Raw genomic sequence first — 20,695 nt, 5'->3', positions numbered from 1 at the left:
TCAGAAGTACAAATGAAAAGTGTCACATCTAAAACTGCGTGGAGCCACATATTGCACCGTTCTCGAGTCAGCCAAACCAAAAATAACCTGCCAAGAATGTGTACATCCGTCGTACACCCGGCTAGAGCTACATCTTACAGAACTGAGGGATGCGTGTGTATGTGCCTGTGCACGCATTCGTGGATATCTGGATCTCGCAGGGACGTGTGTGTGTGCGTGTGTGCCCGCATTATGTTGATGTACTCGACAAAGTGTGAAAAATGTACTTCTCGAGAAACTTGGAAGAAGATGTCATTTATCATTGTACCATCATAATACCACAAATTTTCACTTTTCTGTTCCATTTTGGATTGCATGTGTTTGTGAGTATTTCACTAGATCAGTGACAGCTCTTTATTTGCATAATTATATGCTCTGGTCTGAAGAGAAAACTAACCCCCAAATTTCATGGGTCACCAAACTGCGACAATCAATGTTTTATCACGTATGCTAAGCAAAACCTAAAGAGCTATATGAAGTTTCTTGGGGAGTTTTTGCTCCTCAGAAAATTAAAGATTTTGTGCCTCTTGAATAGATGCAAAATCTTTCCAAGCTCTTTGTAACTGAATTCCGTTTGAAGGCAAAACTAGAGATTAGCTTGTAGATCTGGATTTCAGACCCACTAACATTCTTACTTCAAAGTGGATTCAGACAAGCAGCTTTACTGCATCTCTAAATTTCCCCGTCCTAAGTACTGTCCTTTAAATGGGGGGGGGGGGGGGGGGGGGGGGGAAACAAAAAACCAAAAAACAGACAGACACAAAAAAAGCAACAAACCAAAAAGTGGCCAAATATGAAAAATGCAGACAATCGCCCCCTCTCCCATCAAGCTTGCAGTGACCAGTGGGTTTCATTTGACCCGTTCAAAGATTATTCTTTCTGTTGGGCGCTCCCCCCATGTCCACCCCCCGTATAACGATACAGATATTGGGCATAAAGACCAAGAAAACCATTTCCCGAGCTGCAGGATTTATTCTGGTCCATCAGTTGCACAATAACCGCACGCTCCAGTTATGACACATACACTTCAAGTTTCCCTCTCGATCAAAACGCCTTGTTACGAGGAGGAAGGGACCTGGGTGATGGGAACTGACCGGCGGTGAAGAACCTCATCCTCCATCCGCACCCGTACTGCTGGAAATGTTTATCTCCTGCTTTGAGTCGATTTAAAATAAAATAAAATAAAAGTATTCACGCAGACTCTGGGACGACCTCTCGGGCGTGTAGGTGAGCTGCAGATCCCGGGGGACATGCCACCCGGATTTAACTCCGCCGAAAAGAACCCAAACGCTTCTTAGGTCGCCAACCCGTGACCTTGCCGTGGGAAGTCCCCACGGCTCGCAGCCTTGCACTCGGGTCCCTCTGATCTCTTGGGAAGGAGAAAGTCTTTTAAAGGAGCTTTAAAAGACCACAATCATCTTCTGAGCCCGCGGCGGGGAGAGCTGCGCACCTCAGGACCGCGCAGCCCCACGGCACCGCGTGGGCTGCGGGTCCGGGGGCAACAAGCGTTTCTACAGTCCTATCGGGTTGGTTTGGGTTTGGGGTTTTAGTTTGAGTTTGGTGGTTTTTCTTTCTTTAACATCCACCCGAGAAGCCTTCCCTGGGGGAAGTGGGCTTCCAGCACAGACTGGCACCCGCGAAGTTTGCGGGAGTTACGTGGGGACGTTTTGACTACTCAGTGATGCTCAAACGCCCGCTCCAGGCAGACGCCAGCCTCGCACCGCCTCCTCGCCTTGCAGGAACAGAGTGAAACACGAGTGGGAAATAAAAATAGTGCTAGGAGTCCAGAGTCTCTTCACCGATCTCGTCTGGCTGCCGGCACGGGGACCCGGGGGATGCGGGGACCCGGGGGAATGCGGGTCCCGGAGGATGCAGGGTCCCGGGGCATGTGGGATCCTGCGGGGCCAGGGGCCGCCAGGAGCTAGCAGCTCCCTCCGGGAAGACCCCGCTCCTAGGCATCCCCTACCCGTCGCCGGGTTGAACTGAGCTACTTAAATGCCCGCTCCCCGCCCCCCCCCCCCCCCCCCCCCCCCCCCCCCCCCCCCAATGCTCCCCGCACCCCTCAACCGGCGCCAAGTAAGTGTGAGTATTTCCGGGGGACGGTTCTGCGGGCTGGTTCATCCCGGCGGAGACAATAGCATCAGTTATTTCCCACTAAATGCGGCGCAGGAGAGAGCTGGCCCCTCTGAGGAAAGGCCTGGGTCGTCTCCTTTTGTCGTTTCCATTTCACTTTACTCACGCCCTACCTAATCCCCTAATGCTTAGTAAAGGACTCTCTCCAGACTTCTGCCTTCAAACTCCTTCTTTAAAGCTGCTATCTCTGACACAATTAGATAAATAACCTTCCCTCTCATCTCCCCTCCTCCCGGGACCGTTTTACGCCTTCTCTGTCTAAGCTTGACTCGCCAAACGATGAGATACTGTTTTGTTTTCTATAGTAAAGTCCTTGATCTGAAAGGGTCCTCTGTGCGTCCCTGCCACACGCAGGTACAAAAATGACGCCCTCCCCGACACGATGCCCGGTCCTGCTCGCCTGCGTTTTGCGCGGAACTTGTAAATACTGATCTGGGGGTCCGCAGCCGGCGGCAAGGCAGGCGCAGCCAGCTCGCCGGTTGCTCTCGCCAGCTTTCCCTGCTCCTCCGCCCCTTTCCCGCACGCCCAGCTTCCACCTTCTTCCCCACCGGGTTCCTCGCTAAATTCACTCCAAGTCCAGCCTTTGTTTCCTTCTGAGATCGGGGGGCTGGCTGGGGGAGGCCTGCCCCTCACACGCACACTACATGCACACTTCAGATGTCTTTTTTGATGATGATGATGATGATGATGATGATGATGATGGTGCTGCTTTGGATTTAAAGTGGTTTCCTTTGTACTTTCTGCCAGTTTAGCGTGTGTCCTCCCTTTGGGGGGGCGATAGGGAGTGGTGGGGGCGAACAGCGCCAGAACTACGAGGGCTGGGCGCTGCGGGTGAGGGTGCACGTGGCCTGTCGCCGTGTCCCCCGTGGGCTCCCCACGCCACCTACTAAGTCAGATCAAAGCCAGGACCGTTCCCTAAAAGCGGTCGGGGCAAGGACCAGGGGCAGGATGCCGCCCTTCCCAGGGGGTCTCGAAGTACCCCCCTCCCCATCCCTCCCATTCACAACCCTCCCCCCCCGCGGCCTCCCCGGGCGGCGGCGGCGCCCAGCGCGCTCTGGGAGGGCCCAGCACCATGGACAGCGCCGCCGCCGCCGCCGCCGCCGGGGCTCGGGGGGTCCCAGCGCCCCCCACCACCCCCCGCCGCCGCCCCCCGGGGGGCCGCTCCCAGCCCTTTCGCCCCCGGCATCACTCAGGCCCGAAAAGCATCTTCCAGGAGTGTCGGGACCTCTCTCTCCCGCCGGGAGATCCGCCACCGCCCCCCTGGGGCGTCCCACTAGGAGGGGTCGTGGCGGGGGGTGGGGGGTGCCGTACGCAGCTGCTTGGTCACTTGGCTGTCGCGACACACCTAGAGCCTCGAGGATAGCAGGGAGAAGCTCTTCGCCCGCCGGTGGGTCCCAGGCAGGGAAAAAACAGAGGAAGGAGAAAGAAAAAGAGAAAGAAAGGAAAAAAAAAAAAAAAAAAAAGTTAATTCCTCCGTGCACACCCCCCGGTGCAGCTCGCCTCTCGGGTGGCGGCGGAAGCGGGGGGTGTCAGAGCTGTCCCGGGGCTGGGTGAGCATCCCTCGGCCCCGACGGAGAGCAGCCGCGATGCACAACCCCCCGCCCGCCCCCGCCGCCCCGCTCCGGTAAGACACGGAGCGCCGGTTCCCCGGGCCCAGCGCAGCGCACCCGATTACGGGCACTGTCCCTGGAGGGGGCCGCCGTGGGGCCCCCGCGGCTCAGCGTACCCCTCTCGGGCCATCTCCCGAGCCAGGGCCGGCTGGGGGTGCTGGGAGCCGGGAATCCGTTTGCTCTGTCCCCCCGCAACCCCGCCGCCGCGGCTGGCCGGGGGCCGCCGGGCTGGTCGCCATCCCCTTGTCTTTTGGGGGCTCTCCGGGGGGTAGTCTCGAGGTAACCTCCGACTCCCCCCGGCCAGACTCAAGCCACCACCGACCCAGGCTTCCTCGGAGGGCTGCGGGCTGCCCCCGGAGGCCGGGACCCGCAGCAGAGGCATCGGGGGTATTTGTGTTGCTACCCCCGCTGCGGGAGGGTCCGGGGCGTTTTGGCTGCACAGACCCCCTCCCCGGCTCCCTACCGCGCAGGGGGCCTGGCCCAACGACTTCGGCACGGAAAGAGACTCCTGCATCAAAGGCTTCGCCACACGCGTACGAAACCGAAGGTTTAAATATTTTGCAGCGCTGAATATTCACCTAGAACGGCTTATTTTTCCTTTCGTTTTCTTATCCTTCTTTCTTTTTTTTTCTCCTTTCTCTCTTTCTTTCTTTCTTTTCTTTCTTTCTTTTTTTTTTTTTTTCCAAAGGTAGATGGTGACAGAGCTGGCTTCCACTCTGCGCCTTTACTGTGGTCAAGAAAAAAGGACCCCCACATCTCCAGCGCGCCCTGGGCTCTCCGAGCGCTTTGCCGGCAAATGCAAACGATGGACTTTCGTTAGGATCCGCCCCAACTTTTGGGATTTTGTCCCAAACTGCCCAGATTTAGTTGCGTTTCCTGGTGGTTTGAGGTTTTGGGGGGGGGGTTGGATTTCTTTTTTTTTTTTTTTTTTTTTTTTTTTTTGGTAGGATCTCTATTACTCTGTCTCCCTTCCCGGGACCGGGTCCGCCTCTGCCTTTTGCCCCACGCCGGTGGAGCCGCCGGCGCCGGCCGCCCTCCCCGCGTGCCCCTGCGCTACCCACCCGCCCCGCGGAGCCCCGCGCCCCTGGCCACGCTCTGCGGGAAGGAGACGGGCGTTCAAACGCGTTTTTCCCCGCTTGGGATCCCCTCCGCCTGGGGAGCACAGAAAGTTTCCCGTAAGAATAGAGCAAATGTATTTTTATTTCCCTTTTTGGAGACTTCGCCCCTCCTTCCCTTTGGAGAGAAATAAACAAATCTTCCCCAGCCCGAGGAGGAGTCCCGAGACCTTCTCTGCGCTTTCCTCGCCCTCTCTTCCTGTAAACCTTCAAAGTCGTTTGAAATGACTTTTCCTGTCTTTCGGCCATTTATCAATGTCACATCCACGCTGCCTGCTCCGGGGGAGGCAGGTCCCCGCGCGTCACCGGTCCCGCGCGGGGGCAGAGACCCTCCTCCCCCTCCCGCTGCCCACTGACCCACCCTCCACCCTTTCCCCCTCGGCCCCCCCCAGTACGGCCTTGGGCGACCAGCCCTGACTTCGGGAGGGATTTTGTCCTGTCGCTGGGTCGCGACGTGCTGTGTCTCCCGGGCGAGCTGGGATGCCCCGGCCACTCACCTCCCGCCCGGGGAGAGCAGCGGGGACCTCGGCCGGGAAAAGGTGGGGGCGGGGAGAAGAGGGGGCAAACTCCAGGGAGGGGGGAGCTGGGGACGTAGCCTTCTTCCTGAGAGTCCACTCCTCGCCGCAGCCTTCCTCAGCGACGGGAGCGCTAACTAACGCTGCCGTGAGAATTTTGCGCTGCGGAAGGAAGCGAGAGAAGGAAAAGAAAAGCAAATCCAAACTCCTAAGGTGTTGACAATCCTTCGGGAAACGGGGGGGTCGCTTGTCTGGCGTGACACCCCCGGTGAGGGGGGGGGGGGCTGTCCTGGCTGTCGGGCAGCCATCGGCCCCTGGCGGGGAGCGCTGGGGCGGTCGGCGACCGGGGAAGCACCGAGCCCTCTCCTGTTTCTTCCCTGAAACGAATACCTGGCCAAGCTTGGCTGGCGAGGAATTCCAAACTCAGGGCAGGTACATCTTCGACAGAAGGGCAATTGTTACGACTCCCTTCCCAGCTAGATGAAGTTGGGGGGGGGGATTTATTTATTTATTTGTTTGTTTGTTTGTTTGTTTACGGGAAAGGTAGAGGGGATTTCTTAGCCTTTAAGTAGCCAAAGTTAGAACAAAAGCCAAACTCTTTAGCATATAAGTTTTCATTATCAGCTTTCAACCTTGCAAAACTAAAGCCATTTGCTTAACTTAATCCGTAACATATGTTTGCAACAGTAGCAGATTTTTTTTTTTGTGTGTGTGTGTGTGTGGTTTGGAGCTGATCAAGTTGTAAATTTTCCGCCTTAGGTTTTCAGCGCCTCCTAGTTACAGCCTAACACCTATTGAGAGACAGAGAGACTCCACAAAGATCCCACGGCACCAAATCCGAATAATCCGATCCAAAATCCCTAATAAAGTTTACCAATCAGGCCACTCAAACTCCTTCGGATTCATCCCACTGAGAAAGGAGCTGACACGTTTCCGAGAAAATGAGTTCAAAATGAGCAATTCTGCACCATCCCAAATACCGCCTTGTCTGCGAGGCAGCGCCTGGTGATTCACTGTTTACTATTACTTTTCCCCGTCTCATAGGCCACTTTCTTCAAGGTATCGCAGGGATGATGCAAATGATAGAAGACTCCCAGTTCAATTAATAATAGTAATAACAGCGGCGACAGCGCCGGTGGTGCTCACACCGCAGACCGACGGTCTAAAGCCTCTTTTAGTTTCATCTCCTACCAGAACTTCTCCAGCATCTGGCTTCTGCACGAAAGTGACTCTTAGTCTTTAAGTACGGGGACAGTAATGGAGCCTGAACAGGGAGAGGAGCGATCTTGGAAAACACACGTGCGCACACCGCTATTTCACGTTATCCATCTTTACCTCGGGTATTGACAGTTGCCTTACAGAAAAAAAAAAAATGAAACAAACAAAAAAACCCCCACAGCCCAATAATAATAATAATAATAATAATAAATACACAGAATGCCTCACAGCCCTGGAAAGATCAAAGGCCCGTGTTGGATTTTACGGCACTTGCACTGTGAATGCACCGTAATTGTCGTGATGGGTTAATGACGGAGCGGTGCGGGGGCTGAATCCCGCTGGACGTGTTGATAAGGGGGCTGACACGGGACCCCGGGAGCCTTTTTCCACGGCATCGACGGCGAATCCGCCCCGGCCCGCGGCTCTGTGCCCGCGGGCGGGAGCCGGTGGGGCCTGGGGTGGCTCACCGGGCGCCTCAGGGCACTCGTGGGCGGGAAGGATCCCCCTCCCGCCCCCCCCCCTCCCCGCTGGAAATGCCCCCCGAGCGGCGCGGAGCCCCCCCCCCCCCGCGGGCCGCCTGCCCGGTGGCGCCCCACGGGGCTCTCCGCGGGGGCAGCGCGGGCGCGGTGCTGTCCGCGGCGGCGTGGGCCGGCGGCGCGGCGGGTCCCGCGAGGCGGAGCGCCATCTAGCCCCCGCCGCGGGAAGCGGCGCGGCGGCGCGGCGGCGGCGCGGAGCGGGCCGCGCGCGCGGAGCGGGAGCCGGGCGGCCGGCGCTGCCCGGTGGCGGCTCCGGGGCTCATGGAGGTGCCGGGGGAAGCCCCGCTCTGCTTCCGAAGGGGCCGCGCGGCTCTTTGTCCTTCATTTGTTCTCATGTTTATTAGGATATTCTATTTCTCTTTTTTTTTTTTTTTTTTTTTTTTTTTTTTAGCTAATTCTGCATGAACACGCTGCATGACATGCGGGTTTGGGCAACGGAGGGGAGCGGGGGGAGCCGCGCGCACCTGGCTGTTCACCTCCAGGATTCGCCATCCCACCTCCAGCCTGCCAGGGAAAACACGAACACACACGCACCAAAAAAAAAAAAAAAAAACCAACCAAAAAAAACCCCCAACACACACACAAATAAAGCGTCTTTTTGGTGTTACCACGAGAAGCAATGGCGCAACCGGGGTGCGGGCTGAGTTCGCCCGGCGAGCCAAGGCGATTTGTCAAGGCAGCGAGGGGAACCAAATAGGCTGCTCTAAATGTTACCTGATAGCAGGAGCAGTGCCTTGGGTGAAACTTAGAAACTGCAAATGTCCTTATCTACAAACAAACAAATAGGCGAACAAACTTTGCTGGGTATTTAGATACTCCTCTCAAAGGCAGCAAAACAAAGGCAGGGTGTATTAAGTGACCGCTGCGGCTCCCGTACCGACAAGGGTCACCTTTTCTTTCTGAGACTTGTAGGGATCCCAGGACAAAAAAAAAAAAAAAAAAAAAAAAAAAAAAAAAAAGAATGAGGGTGTGGGGAGGGAATGCATCTACGTCGCGTTCGCATTATTTCTGCAAAAATAAGCCAAGGCGCCTGTGGTGTGTGGACACCGGGGAGGTCCTGCAAGCACATTTGAGGCGGCCACCACAAACCCGTCGCCCGAGTGTTTAGAAGAAAATGACCAACACCAGTGCACGCCTGTGTATTAAAATATCTTTATTGTCAAGTCCTTTTACATTTTTACTTGATTATTTCAGAATTTTCAATCCCATACAGATATTTCCTAACAGAAAACCATGCGGTTTTCTCTTCTGCGATATTGCTTTTGTTGTTTGGGGGTTTTAGTAACTTATTGATTGATATTGTGTCTACACCAGCGTGCTAAAATGTTACTCCAGATCTCCAGCTTCTTTCTTTCCCTTTCCTTCTTTCTTATTTCTCTCTTTCTTTTTCTTTCTTTTTCTCCTTCTCCCTTCTCCCTCTCTCTCCATCTTTCTTTCTTTTTCTTTCCCTCTGTCTCTCTTTCTTTCTTCTTCTCTGTCTTCTTCCTTTCTCCCTCTGTCCCTCCATCCCTTCTTTCCCCTTTCTTTGTCTTTCTTTTTCTTTTTCTTTTTTTTTCTTTCTCTCTTTCCTTCTTTCTTCTTTTTCTTACTCTCCTTGTGTCTTTCTTTCACTCTTCCTCTTTTTATCTCGTTGTTTCTCTTCTTCTCCTTTCCCGCTTTCTTTCCTTCTTTCCTGCCTTCTCTCTTTTCCTCTTTCTTTTTTCCTCTCTTTCCGTCGGTCTCCCCCCCTTTCTCTTTTCCCTCTCCCTCTCTTTTTCGCTCCCCACCTCTGACAGCGCTTGCGGAAGCGGACCGCGGATGCGATGAGGCGAGCCACGCCTGGGGTCCCGTGGAGAGCAGGTGCACCCAACTTCTTCACACTCACTTGTGAGCACTCCTAAAATGGGGAGGTGCCATCGAAACCGCCGGGGGTCCTGCCCCTGCGGACCGCGGCTGCCTGCGTGCCAGGCATCTGCCTGGTGCTGCCGAAATCATGAAATTATAGCACTTGGGTAATAACAGCCTTGGGCTATTGCGACAGATCGCGATATGCAGCCCTGAAGCAAGCCAGGGGAGGGGGCTCCGCGGGCAGCCCCTTACCCACAGCGGGGGTGGGGGGGTGGGTGCCCCTGTCCATCTCCCCGGCTGGCAGCAGGGGTCTGGGGGCGGGGGGGGCTGCACCCCGGGCAGGGCTGGGCGTCCCGCTGCACCTCGCCGCCGAGGTTTGCCCAAACCCGAAACGTTCTCCGAGACGGGGAGCCCAGCTGTTTAATTTAACATTGATTTATTGCTTTTAAAAGTAAATTTACACACATGCCAACAGCACTCCGTTTTGTTTCCCCAGACCCAAAGATTTATTTTCTACTTAGCGCTTGTCTGACAAAACAATGTCCTTTAACTTTATTACACATCGATGAGGAAATCTGTCTTATTTTTGGTTGGATTTATCGCTCTGCTACTTGTGGAGACTTCTTGTGATACAGCAAAAGCTAAGGTCAGAAAACACACGCTAAAATGAAAGCCAGGCACAGAAGCAAACACCCATAAAGGTAGCAGCGAGCTGATGCTGTTGTCGCCCCCGCTAGTGTCCATCTGCCCCCAGGATCACCATTAGAAAAGGGAGGGACCATCTAGACTTGGGACATGCAGGTAGTTTGCTGTTTTGTTTGGGGTTTGGTTTTGGCTGGTTTTTATTTTTATATGGTGATGACTGGCTCTTCGTTCATTTGCAGGAGTAAGAGGTCTTTAGTGCCTCTGGCTCTGTGCAAAGGCAGTCCGTGAAACGTATCTATAATTATTGAAGGGAAGAAATACAGGGTTATCCATACTATGCTGACTTACCTCTGTGCAGTAAACTCCCAATTACCAAATCTATCTGATAGCTGAACTCGGGGGAATTAGACGGTACTTTGAAGCAGCTTTTACGGTACATTTCATCTACGTTTTGGTTTTCTTTAGTTCTCATTAAAAGGCCACTTTCTTCTTTTCACTGATATACTGTCTTTGTGTCCTTCATTTCACACTCTCGGGGAAAAAAGTTCTCACATCTTTGGGGGGGGAAGTATTATTATTATTATTATTATTATTATCATTATCATTATTATTATTATTAACACTGTGAGCTGGATTTCTTATTCTTTGTTTTTTGCACCCTTGTTGCAAATCTTATATTTTAAAGCAGGGGGTTTTCTTACTAACAAAAGGTCCTTCAGTGAGAGTGCGGACAGAGGGGATACTCCAGCGGTACCGAGAAGGTAAAATAAGAGATGGACGCAGTGTGAATAAACTCTCCCCTCATCCTCTCTCTCCCCTCTCTTTTTTTTTTTTTTTTTTTTTTTTTTTGTGTGTGTGTTCCCGGCTCACTCTCACAATCTGATTTCTCGGAGAGGCATCTAATAATCACTTTAGAGATGTTCAGATGAGGACATTCTCTCCTTTCTAGCAAGAAGTAAAGATGTGACAGGTTTTGTTATCAGGGGTATAGTGAGAGCTTTGTAAGATATTCCCTTTCTTTCCCCATAAATACACCATCTATAAATAAAGACCCCCTGTCTTAAAGCGTGACTCTCCCCGCTGGCTCTGTCCACTTTCTGTCCGGTGTGTCCACATAAATCCAAACTTCATGTCACTTAACATATTTTAATGATTTTTACTAACCCAGGAAAGGTTATGGAGGGGGGTGCGGGGGTGGGTGGGGGGGTGGTTTGTGGTTGGTTGGTTGGGGGTTTTTTTCCTCTCCAGAAATTATACAAGACTTTTCCCTTCTGAACCCCAAGCCGACACTTCCCTGGACCAGCCTCGGTGGCAGAGAAAACCAACCACCCCAACCAAAGCGAAGAGCAGGGGGACTCTCAGGAGCGCTGGAAATTCCCCTGCTCGTGTTTTCTGGCCGGCCTTTGGGGGGAAAGGGGGGGAAGGAGGGGGGAGAGAAGGGGAAGAAAAAGGAAAAAGGTGCCCTGTCACTAAGAAAGAGGCCGTTTCCTTAACCTCGGTCCCTTACACCCATGGGGCAGGCCGGCCATTTGCCCCCCACACACATGGATACGGGGGGGAGGGAGGAGCACAGGGAGTCCTCGGAAGGGTGGGGGCAGCACTCTCCCCCCCCCCCCCCCCGCCGCCCCTGGTGTGCGAAGCAGGGTAGGGTAGGCCCCAGGCTTTGGGGGGCAGCGAGGATGGTCCCCCGAGACCCTACATCTGGGGGGTGTGCATGTGTAGAGGGGGGAGAAATAAAGTAAGGCTGGGATTTGGTGTCTCCCCCAACATGCACTGACGCCAGGCCTGGGCAGCCCCACTCCGGATCAGCCCCGAGGTGCTGTGCAGCCCCAGGGGTGCGTGTGTCCCTCCCCGCACCCCCACCGTGGGTCAGCCCCCGCTGGGGCTCGCCTTATGGTGTCCCCGTCTGCCCCGTCTGTCCCCCCCCCCCCGCCCCCCCCAACCTCCGTGGGTTTGGGCATCTCAGTTGTGTCCGGGCAAGGGGAGGGGGGCATCTCGCAGCCCCTTTGGGGGTCGTTGGGGGAGGCAGCGGAGGGTCATTTTGGGTGCAGAGAACATCTGCAAAACGTTCCGGCGGCTCCTCCCGGCGAAAGGTCTGGCCTTTTTATTGCAGCAATGGTAAAAAGTCACGGGTGGTTGTAGATGCCGATTCCCCCCTCCCCAAACAAAGGACAAAGCTTCATGAAATAGCCCGGGTGCGGGCAGCGACGGGAAGCATCGCCTCGGTCCCCGGGACAAAGGTGGGAGCGGAGGAAGGAGGACGAGGAGGGAGGTGGACCGCACCTCCCGGGCATCTGGTCCGAAGGGAAGAGGGGAGGACGTGTTGAGGACGCAGGTAAATAAAAGCTGAGCTGGAGCGGCACTGAACACAGCATCCGGGGCCATGCCTGTGCACAGTTCCGCCTTGATATGCAATTAAATTACAGCAAATTCCTCTTTAAATAATATCGTTGGGAATCCTTCTTTAAGATTCAAGGATGTCTGAGGTTAAGTAGCTTTTAAAACGTCAGTTCTAAATGGCTTATGCAATGAATAGCTACCTTCAAATCCTAAAACCATTATAAATATGCTATACATATGGATGCCAGTTTATCTCTACATATTTCTTTTTAAAATGAGGGAAGCATTCATAAAAAGCTACTTGCAACACTTTATTTTAGGAAAGCAGATGTTAATTTTTTTCACATATCATTTTATGACCAAGTACATGTGTAACATTGGAAAGCATCCAGAGCGCCTCTATTATTTGCTAAATGACTTGTTAGTTGAGGCATATTACTCTCGGCATAACCAAGGTATAGGTTATATCAATAAAATAAACATCTGTGATTTTAGTAGGAGAGGCAAAAAAAAAAAAAAAAATTTAAGAGTTCCTATAAAAGTGGGGAAAGCGTTTGTGCAGGGAGAACACACCTGCAAAGGAGTAAATTGGCTATTTACACAGCCACGCCGAAACCAGGCTCTCTGCTGTACAGTAAAAAAGGGGTCGCAAAACTCCACGAGAAAAACGCCATCCTGGCTGTAGCTTTTCTGCACGACATGCTAACATGTCCCGGGCCCGGGATTAAAAGCCCTGGGATGTTTTCTAGGCAAGTATCGCTCTCCCTCTCTCTCCCCCTCTCTCCTTAACAGCAGAGCGTTTAGCTCTCAGGAATGTATTAGCCACAGTTTCCTCCTGTCAATGTTTAAGAATTCCCAGAGACTTCAAGGGGCTGGGTTTTTCCCTCTCCGCAGCAAAATAACTGCGAGAGATGTTCGTGTTTGCGAGGAGTTTTACGAGGGATTTGAGTATGTAAGAGGAGCCAGGCATAATGCATTGGCATAATAATTAACCGTATGCAATATTTATCGCCCTGTGATGTTTGTTATCAGGCAGGAGAGCACGCTCAATTGAGGTTTAACAAATAGGAGCGTTATTGATCAAATATAATGAATAAATATGCATATGCATTATTTATCTGTGCACACATGTATACACACAGGCAGGAGCTGCTCATTACTGAAGATGAGGAGAGCTCTCTGCAATCCGGAGGCAGCAGCCACCACTCCTGCCTGTTTCTCAGCCCTGCCCCTGTGCCAAGGGGCCGCCGAGGAGTAGGGTTTGGTGTGGGGGTGTGTGTGTGTGGTGGTGGTGTTTTTTTTTTAAAACATAAAATGCTGCAAATACGAAAAAAAAAAATAGGTCACCAATAAAATTGATCTCAGCATGGAGTATAATTGTAACAAAATGCTGCTGAGTAAAAACCGAGGAGCTCGCTGGCTGGGGCAGCCTCGTCGCGAACCATCTGGTGCGTATTAAAAGCGGTGCTGTAAATATTGCTGAAAACTAATGCGTTATCAGCTCCTATAGGCGCAGGGGCCTGCGAGCTCTCCATATGCTGGGGTATGTAGATGGCGTGGCACGCGGAAGGAAAGGTGTCGCATCGGCCAGGAGCTCCTCGGGCAGGGTTTGCATAATCCTGATGGAAGTTTGTCCCGACAGAGAGGGGGAAGGAGGGAGGGGAGGGGGAGGGAGAGGGAAGGCCCCTCTCCCCGTCCCGCTCGCGCTGACGACGATAGGGTGTGCAACTTCTGACGTCACGTCACATCGGGCCGGGGCGCAGACGTGACCCAGGCAGGAGCTCATCTGTTTCTCATCACTTGGGAAGTTTCTCTCGCTCCTCTCCCTCCCTCCTTCCCTCTCCCTTTCTCCTTAATTCCCCCCACACACACCCCACCCGCTTCTTCCACGTAAATAAGCAGGGGCAGGCTCCATCCCCGTCCCCATCCCCGTCCCCTCCCCATCCCCGCCGCCGCCGCCCGGGCACCCCGCGGGGACGGGATGGGAGCTGCGGGCGCACCCCCACGCGGGGTGTCCCTGTCGCCCCCCTACACCCCCCGCCCCGTCCCGTCCCACTCCTCTCCCTATTCCCATGCCATTGTTCGCACCCGCAAGCCAACTTTGGCTGCCGATTCAAAGCCCGGCAGTTCCCTGGCTCCTGCATTGTACTGAGGGTCACTTACTCTTTTCTCGGAGTTGGGCTCTCCTCCTTAATCTCTCCTCTTCTCTGCTTCTCACGAGCTGACGCCTTCTCCCCACGCACCCGGTGCTGCCACAGAGACTCATCTTGATAAACCTGCTGCTAATGACGGGCCAGTGCAACCAGCAAAGAAATAAAAACTCTCTGCTCGGCGCCCCCCCCCCCCCTTATTTTTTTTTCCTCCAGGCTGCATTCCCCTCTGACCGCTGCCGCCTTTAATTATGGGAGCTATATTTCTTCCCTGGGAGTCAATCGTGGGGATTTTTTAGGTAGAAAGGCGTTTCAGCGGAATTATTTTTGAGCAGGGACCAGTGCCCTATATCCAGAGGCTTTGAGTGAAGTGCAGATTGAGACATATCGGGTTCCCTATAAAAGGATCATTTCTTGTGGGAGGTTGGACACGAAGTTTGGACTCGTGACTTGCATTCCTGAGAGACATGCATATTTTAAAACAACAAAGCAACCTCGGAAGAAGGCTTAGAGGAGGGGAGAGGGAGGGGAAAAAAAGGGAAAAAAGAAAAAACTTGGAAAGAAGTTACTAAGTGACAAACATCTGTCAACATGGACCAATTTGTATGGCTCTCGGGGGGGAAGAAAAAAAAAAAAGTACCTGACTAGTTTTATTTATCACTTCAGGGAGCCACAACTACTTTGCTGAAGTTTGTGTGGCTCTTCAGCCTCTCAGAAATGCACTTTGACTCAAAACCGGGAGTTTAAAGCGCTTTTCTGGCCTGTGAAATAAAGTCCCAAGTCCTTCTTCTGCCGGCTTTTTGCGTGGAGCAGGTTCAGCGCTGCAAAAGTTTACCTCACGCCCCCACACCCCCCAAAAAAATAACCCCGGAGGAGAGCAAACGTAGGGACTCGTGTCTGTTGAAGGAAACCATCGGCAGACTCGACCCCGCATCACGGATAGTGTCTCTGGAAAAGTGGAAAAAACATGGTGAAAAATGACGGCCCTGGCTTACTGCAAACACCGAGGGGCGCGGGGATGCTCGGGGCCGCGCGTAGTGCCCCCCGCTTCCACGTCCAAAGAGGGAGGGGGGGAGGGAAATAATAATAACAATAATATATATATATATATATATAAAATAAAAGTAAAGTGTCGGGGAGGTGGGCGGGGGGGACCGTAGGTGGGCGGGCGGCTTGCGGCCGGGCAGCGGTGCGGGCAGCCGTGCGGGCAGCGGGGCCGCGGGGGTCTGGGCTGCCGGCGGGGGTTTTTAGACAAAAGGAGAAAGCCTGATGGTGAGCTGGATATCTCTGTTAGTTGTCAGTGCAGGTCCAGGGCTGCCGGGGAATGCTAATCAGCCCTCGCCGAGCGGGATGCGGCCGGGGCTGTCTCCCGGCGCGCGCACCCGTACACGCGCAGCGGCGGGTCCCCGACACACGCACACACCTCGACCCCCGCCGCCCCGCGCGTGGGACGGTGCTTCGTTTGTTTGGCCGAGCAATGCTATGACCAGCCTTGAACATTATATACAGCAAATGTCTTCCTAAATCAACACAATAGGATAGCTTAGAGCCACCAGCCCGCTTCTCCTTCGAAGAGCCTGCCTTCCCCCACCCCCCACCCCCACCCCAATCCTTTCTTCCTTTTCTTTTTTTTTTTTTTTTTTTTTAAACAACTGGGGATATTTTATACCCTGTAGTTTTGGATTTGATCCATTGCTTTAAGCTTGATGGAGGGTTCTGCAGACAAGGAGATGTATATACACTATTATACAGCCATCATTGAGATTACTAACAGTGACTCTCTTGTCAGCCAGACGGTCCTGCTTTGAAACACTACTCACATTATCCTGATTTTTCAAAATTGGGGGTAAGGAGAGGGAGGGGAGATACAATTTCCCACTGTCCCTTTTGTTAATTGTTTTCTTTCCTCGCAATTACGTTTATAACCAAATTGGGCCCGTTTCACGTAGTGTCTTTGTATTTCTAGTGGAAGCCACGTGGGGGTGGGAGAAGAGATCCTGACATCCCTCCTCAAGCCATCTTCCGAATACCACCGCCACCACCCTTCGCACACAAAACCTGGCACATCAGTGACTACCAAAATCGGGCCAGAGAGGGCACCCTGCCTGCCCCCCCCGCCCCTAGCCTCAACAGTGGCAGTGCGGCGGGGTGGTGGGATGTCTGAGACCCTTTCCCACAGCTGGGTAATGTAATTCTTTTAGGTGGCTGCATCTTGCACCAGAGCAGCCATGGGAAAACGTCCAGCGGGGGTGACCCCGCTTAAAAATTTAAGGGATGGGGAGTGGGGGGGAGCCCCAAAGCACTGTCAGGCAGGCTTTTCCTCTGGGGGAAAGGGAGAGGGAGGGAGAGAGGGGCAGGAGCTGTGGTGAGGGGATCACCTTGGGAAGTGGTCGCCTTTCCCATCTCTGCAGTTTCAGCCTCATTCCCCGGCTCCTTTGCGCTGAAGGTGATCAGAGGGGAGAAGGTGCTGAAATATTTAAGGGAGCATTTAAACCCAGAGCCTTCCATGAATGAAAAGGGAGGGGGTGAAAAAAAAAAAAAAATTTGGAAAATGGATTCGCTGACAAGTAAGGATAATAAATGAGAGGCGCTTTCAGATAGATATCTCAGACGTGAAATTGCACCCAGCTGGTTGTGTAAGCAAACAAATAGTTTCATGTTAGGGACTCTCGACTTGTGGCTTGATGAATAGAACACGACAGAGGTAAATGGCTCTTTAACTCATTTAGGAATAAAACTCTTTGGCTTCCTAAGTAAAAGACGTGGTGACGCCATGGATCCTGAGCAAGCACTTTAACAAGAGTTTTATTAGTTTCCACTTGTGCTCTCGGATCTCCCCTCTCGCTCACCTCCTGTCTTACGCCTCTGTTTTTTTCCATATCTCTCTTTTTTCCTTTTACACTTTTTCTTTCTCTTCCCCTTCCCCTCCTTCTCTCTCTCTTTAAAAAAAAAATATGTTCCCCTCGAAAATGCCTTCTCGTAAGAGGGATCCCCCACGTCACCAGGAAACCCGGCAGATTTGCAAGGTACCCGGGCAAGTCGGACCAGGAGCCTGCCCATGGCAACCGAGAGTCGTGGGTTTCGAAATGTATTTATTTGTCGTTCTTACTGAGCTCTGGAATCACTGCAGAACACTCATCCTCAGCCTCTCTGACCCACGGGGGAATTAGAAAGGGGAGGGTGTCTAAAAGAAAAAAAATCTCACGTCAAAGTCAGTGACTGTGAAGCCAATTAGAAAGGGAGCCTTTTAAAACAACTATATAGACATGTTTCGTGGAGGTCACGCCGTTTCAGAAATTAGCCCCAGGATGTAAAGAAACGGGAAGAAAAGTGGGGAAGGGCGAGGGGACCGATTTCTACCTCTCCCAGCAAAGCAGAGAGCAGGCAGGATAAAGACGCAGGTCTGGAGAAGAAGGAGGGGTTGGGGGGGAGGGAAAATGGGAAAAAAACCCCGAACTTGCTATTTCAAGACTTAAAACCTAACGCTTTGAATAGTCAAAATGCCCCATGAAACCAGAGGAAGCATGTCGACAGTGTCTGTAATAGCCGTGCACATGCATTCGCGGAGGTTGCCTATGAATGGCTGCGCGCCCGGACACTGCTGGTGGGGGGGCAGTAGCGAGCCCCGACCCCCCCCCCCCCGGTCCCATCCTCCGTCCCTCTGTCCGTCCGTCGGAGGGTCCGTCCAGGCCAGGCTGGACCACCGTCCCTGCCTGCGCATCCTTCGGCAGCAGGTCGCGCCTGCGGTGGGTTGGGAAGGGGCTGCCTGGCTGACCTACCCCGCAGGTAACAACAACAGCAAAATAACTAAATGCACAAAATAACTTAGAAAGCCTCTGAGGGTGTGTTAAGCCCTTTCCGTCGGTTAAAATAGGTTTCCGTCTTCACGTGGGGAGCCAAAGAGTTTCCCGGGCGTGAAGCAGTGCAGAATTCACTTTTTCTAGTACTGCTGCTGCTGCCACTGGCACTGACCCCGAGCCAGAGCTCCCCACCCGAGACCCTCCGCGTTCCCGCAGGGAAGGAGCCGTTCTGCTTCCTGACCCGCCGCTTTTAGTGACGGCCGTCAGAGAGACCACTCGCGGTGGAGTCCCACCCCCACACCCCCCTATTCCACCAAATTCAGAGGAGTCCGGGAAAAGTCGGGGGTCACTCTTTCCCCTCACCCCGGGGGCGGGCTCGTCGACCTCTCCCTTGCAGATGAAGGGGGTGGGTGGAGGCCGAGCCGCTCAAACGGTCGTGTCCCCCTCCTCGGGTCGGGGGTATCAGTGGAGAAGCCCCGGGGAAGGGGCAGCGGCAGCCCCTTCCCCTTGCCGAGCAGCCGGAGAAGGTGCGGGAAGGGCAGGGGACGGGCACGACCCCTGTCCCGGCTCTGCCCCTGTCACTGCCGGCACCCACCCCGCCTTCCTCGCCTCACCTCGAGTTCAACCTACCACTTAGCAGCATTTCCAAATATTTATTCGATTGAATATATAGAAAAAGGCCTAATTGGGCGGTGGGAGGAGGCAAGCTAGTTAGCGAGGAGCTAAGGGGTGTGTGTGGGGGGGCTTTGTATCTGCCGTGCCCTGAGCGGATCCCCGGCACGGGGCTGGGCTGGGCTGGGCCGGGGGTTCGCCCCCTTCCCCAAACCCCAGCCCTCCACCCGCTTCCCCTCCCTACGCCCCAAAGCGCTGCCGCAGCGGTCGGTGGGCGCGGAGGGGCCGCGGAGCCCTGCGCGGCAGGGAGGGATGGAGGACTGAGGGTGATGCCCTGCCGAGCCCCCCCTGAGGAGCTCGGGGGGCTCCGCGGGGGACAGAGCCCGGGCCCGGCGACAACAAGGCAGGAGAAATGTAGCTATAGTTGGTTTTAAAGCAGTATATTGCAGGTTACGAACAAGCCAGTAGAAACTTGTGAAGGGACCCCGGCCCCTCTCCACATGAACTTCTTTTTTCTTTTTCTTTCTTTTTTTTCTGGGTTTTTTTTTCCCTTTTTTTCCCCAACAAATGGCACTCGGTGATGCGATCATACAATATTTTTAGCCGCCGTATGAATGCCCGAGAGGCTGGAGCGTGGCAAAGGAAAACATCCACCGACACAACCACAGACTGGGTAGTTAACACTTCAGAACACGATACCGTCTTATAAGCAAAGTTTAATAAGGGATTGAAACACTTCTTTCTAGGCACATACATGGAAATAAGTGCATCTTGTACACCTCCTCTACACCTGCAAGTTTCTTGGCAATCAGTGGGTTATTATTATTCATAAATATGAAAATTAATTGAAAAATACGTTTCTGACCTACGAAAAAGTTTATCTGTTTTCATCAGTGGGATAACACTGTAATGAATATATTTACATCTCATTGGAAGAAACTGAGACCTGTCTTTCTCTTCCGATATCCCCATTTGTTTGGTTTATTGTGTTTTGTGTAGGTTGTTGGGGTTTTTTTCTTTTTTGCTGTTTTGTTGTGGGTTTTGTGATTTTCTTGCTGTTTTGGTTTTTGTTTTTTTTTTATTTTTTGTTTGTTTGTTTCTGTTTTTAACTGCTATTCCAGCTGGGTACGCAGTCACCCATCCCACCAAAAAGCAATGCTGAAGAGCTGCTTGCAGCACCTCCCGGGGGTTGAGCATCCCTGCTCGCTCCCCGCTGGCAGCCCTGCGGGGCTGCTGGACCCACTCTGCCCGGGGAAGGCGACCAGGGCGAGGAACAAAGCTGTCGCCTATGCAGCGTCCATGCGAGTGAGAAAAGGGAGGGTGTCTGTCTGTCTGTCTGTCTAATTCCGGTCCTTGTGTGTCCAGGTCTGAAATCATCCGTGTCTCCCCCACGACCCCGTCCCCCCGCGTCCCCCCGGCCCAGCACCTATGAATACAGGCTGCTTCTCCATCCTGAAATGGGCTCTACTCCCATAGAGGATCTGCCCGCAATGTTGATTATCCAGCTATAAGTGCCTACTGTATAGAGCTGCTCTCGCCTCGGATCTGCTGCGCCTAGAATATTAAAAACCCCAAGCGGGTTGGATTGAAGGATCTTGTTAATGCAAAAAAAAAAAAAAAAAAAAAAAAAAAAAAAAAAGAGAGAGAGAGAGAGAGAGGAGAGAGAGAGGGAGAGAGAAGGAGAGTACGGAGGACAGCAAACTAAAAGGAAAACATTGCCCATGACTCCACAAACTAAAAAGCCTGCTTCATCCGGGCTTGTTTGGAGGGCACAGGAGGTGTCAGCGTGAGGGGGGGGGAGGGAATGTTATTTTTAAAGATCCAGCTTTATTAATACGTTAAGAAAAAGCTCCCTTGGTAGTATGTGTTCTTACAGCTCCGACTCAGATCCTATAAAACATTAATGCACTGAAAGCTGTTACAGAGATCTGCACCACCAGCTAGAAGCATTGTGAAGCCTTTACCTTCAAAGGAGCTCCATTACAGCAACGATTTTTAATTTTCTTTGCAAAAAAAGACAAACCGAAATGAAGCGGGGCTTTTGGCACAAAGCTCGGGCTCCTGTGTTGGGTGGCCACGGTGTGGGGGGCACAGCCCACGTTTTGTGCATGGCCATGGCACACCAGCACACGTGAAATGTGCTGTCTCGCCACCC

This window comes from Falco naumanni, chromosome Z (assembly GCF_017639655.2).
Source record: "Falco naumanni isolate bFalNau1 chromosome Z, bFalNau1.pat, whole genome shotgun sequence".
Classification (NCBI taxonomy): domain Eukaryota; kingdom Metazoa; phylum Chordata; class Aves; order Falconiformes; family Falconidae; genus Falco; species Falco naumanni.
The sequence above is the reverse complement of the archived record's forward strand: the minus strand, read 5'-3'. Positions refer to the sequence as shown.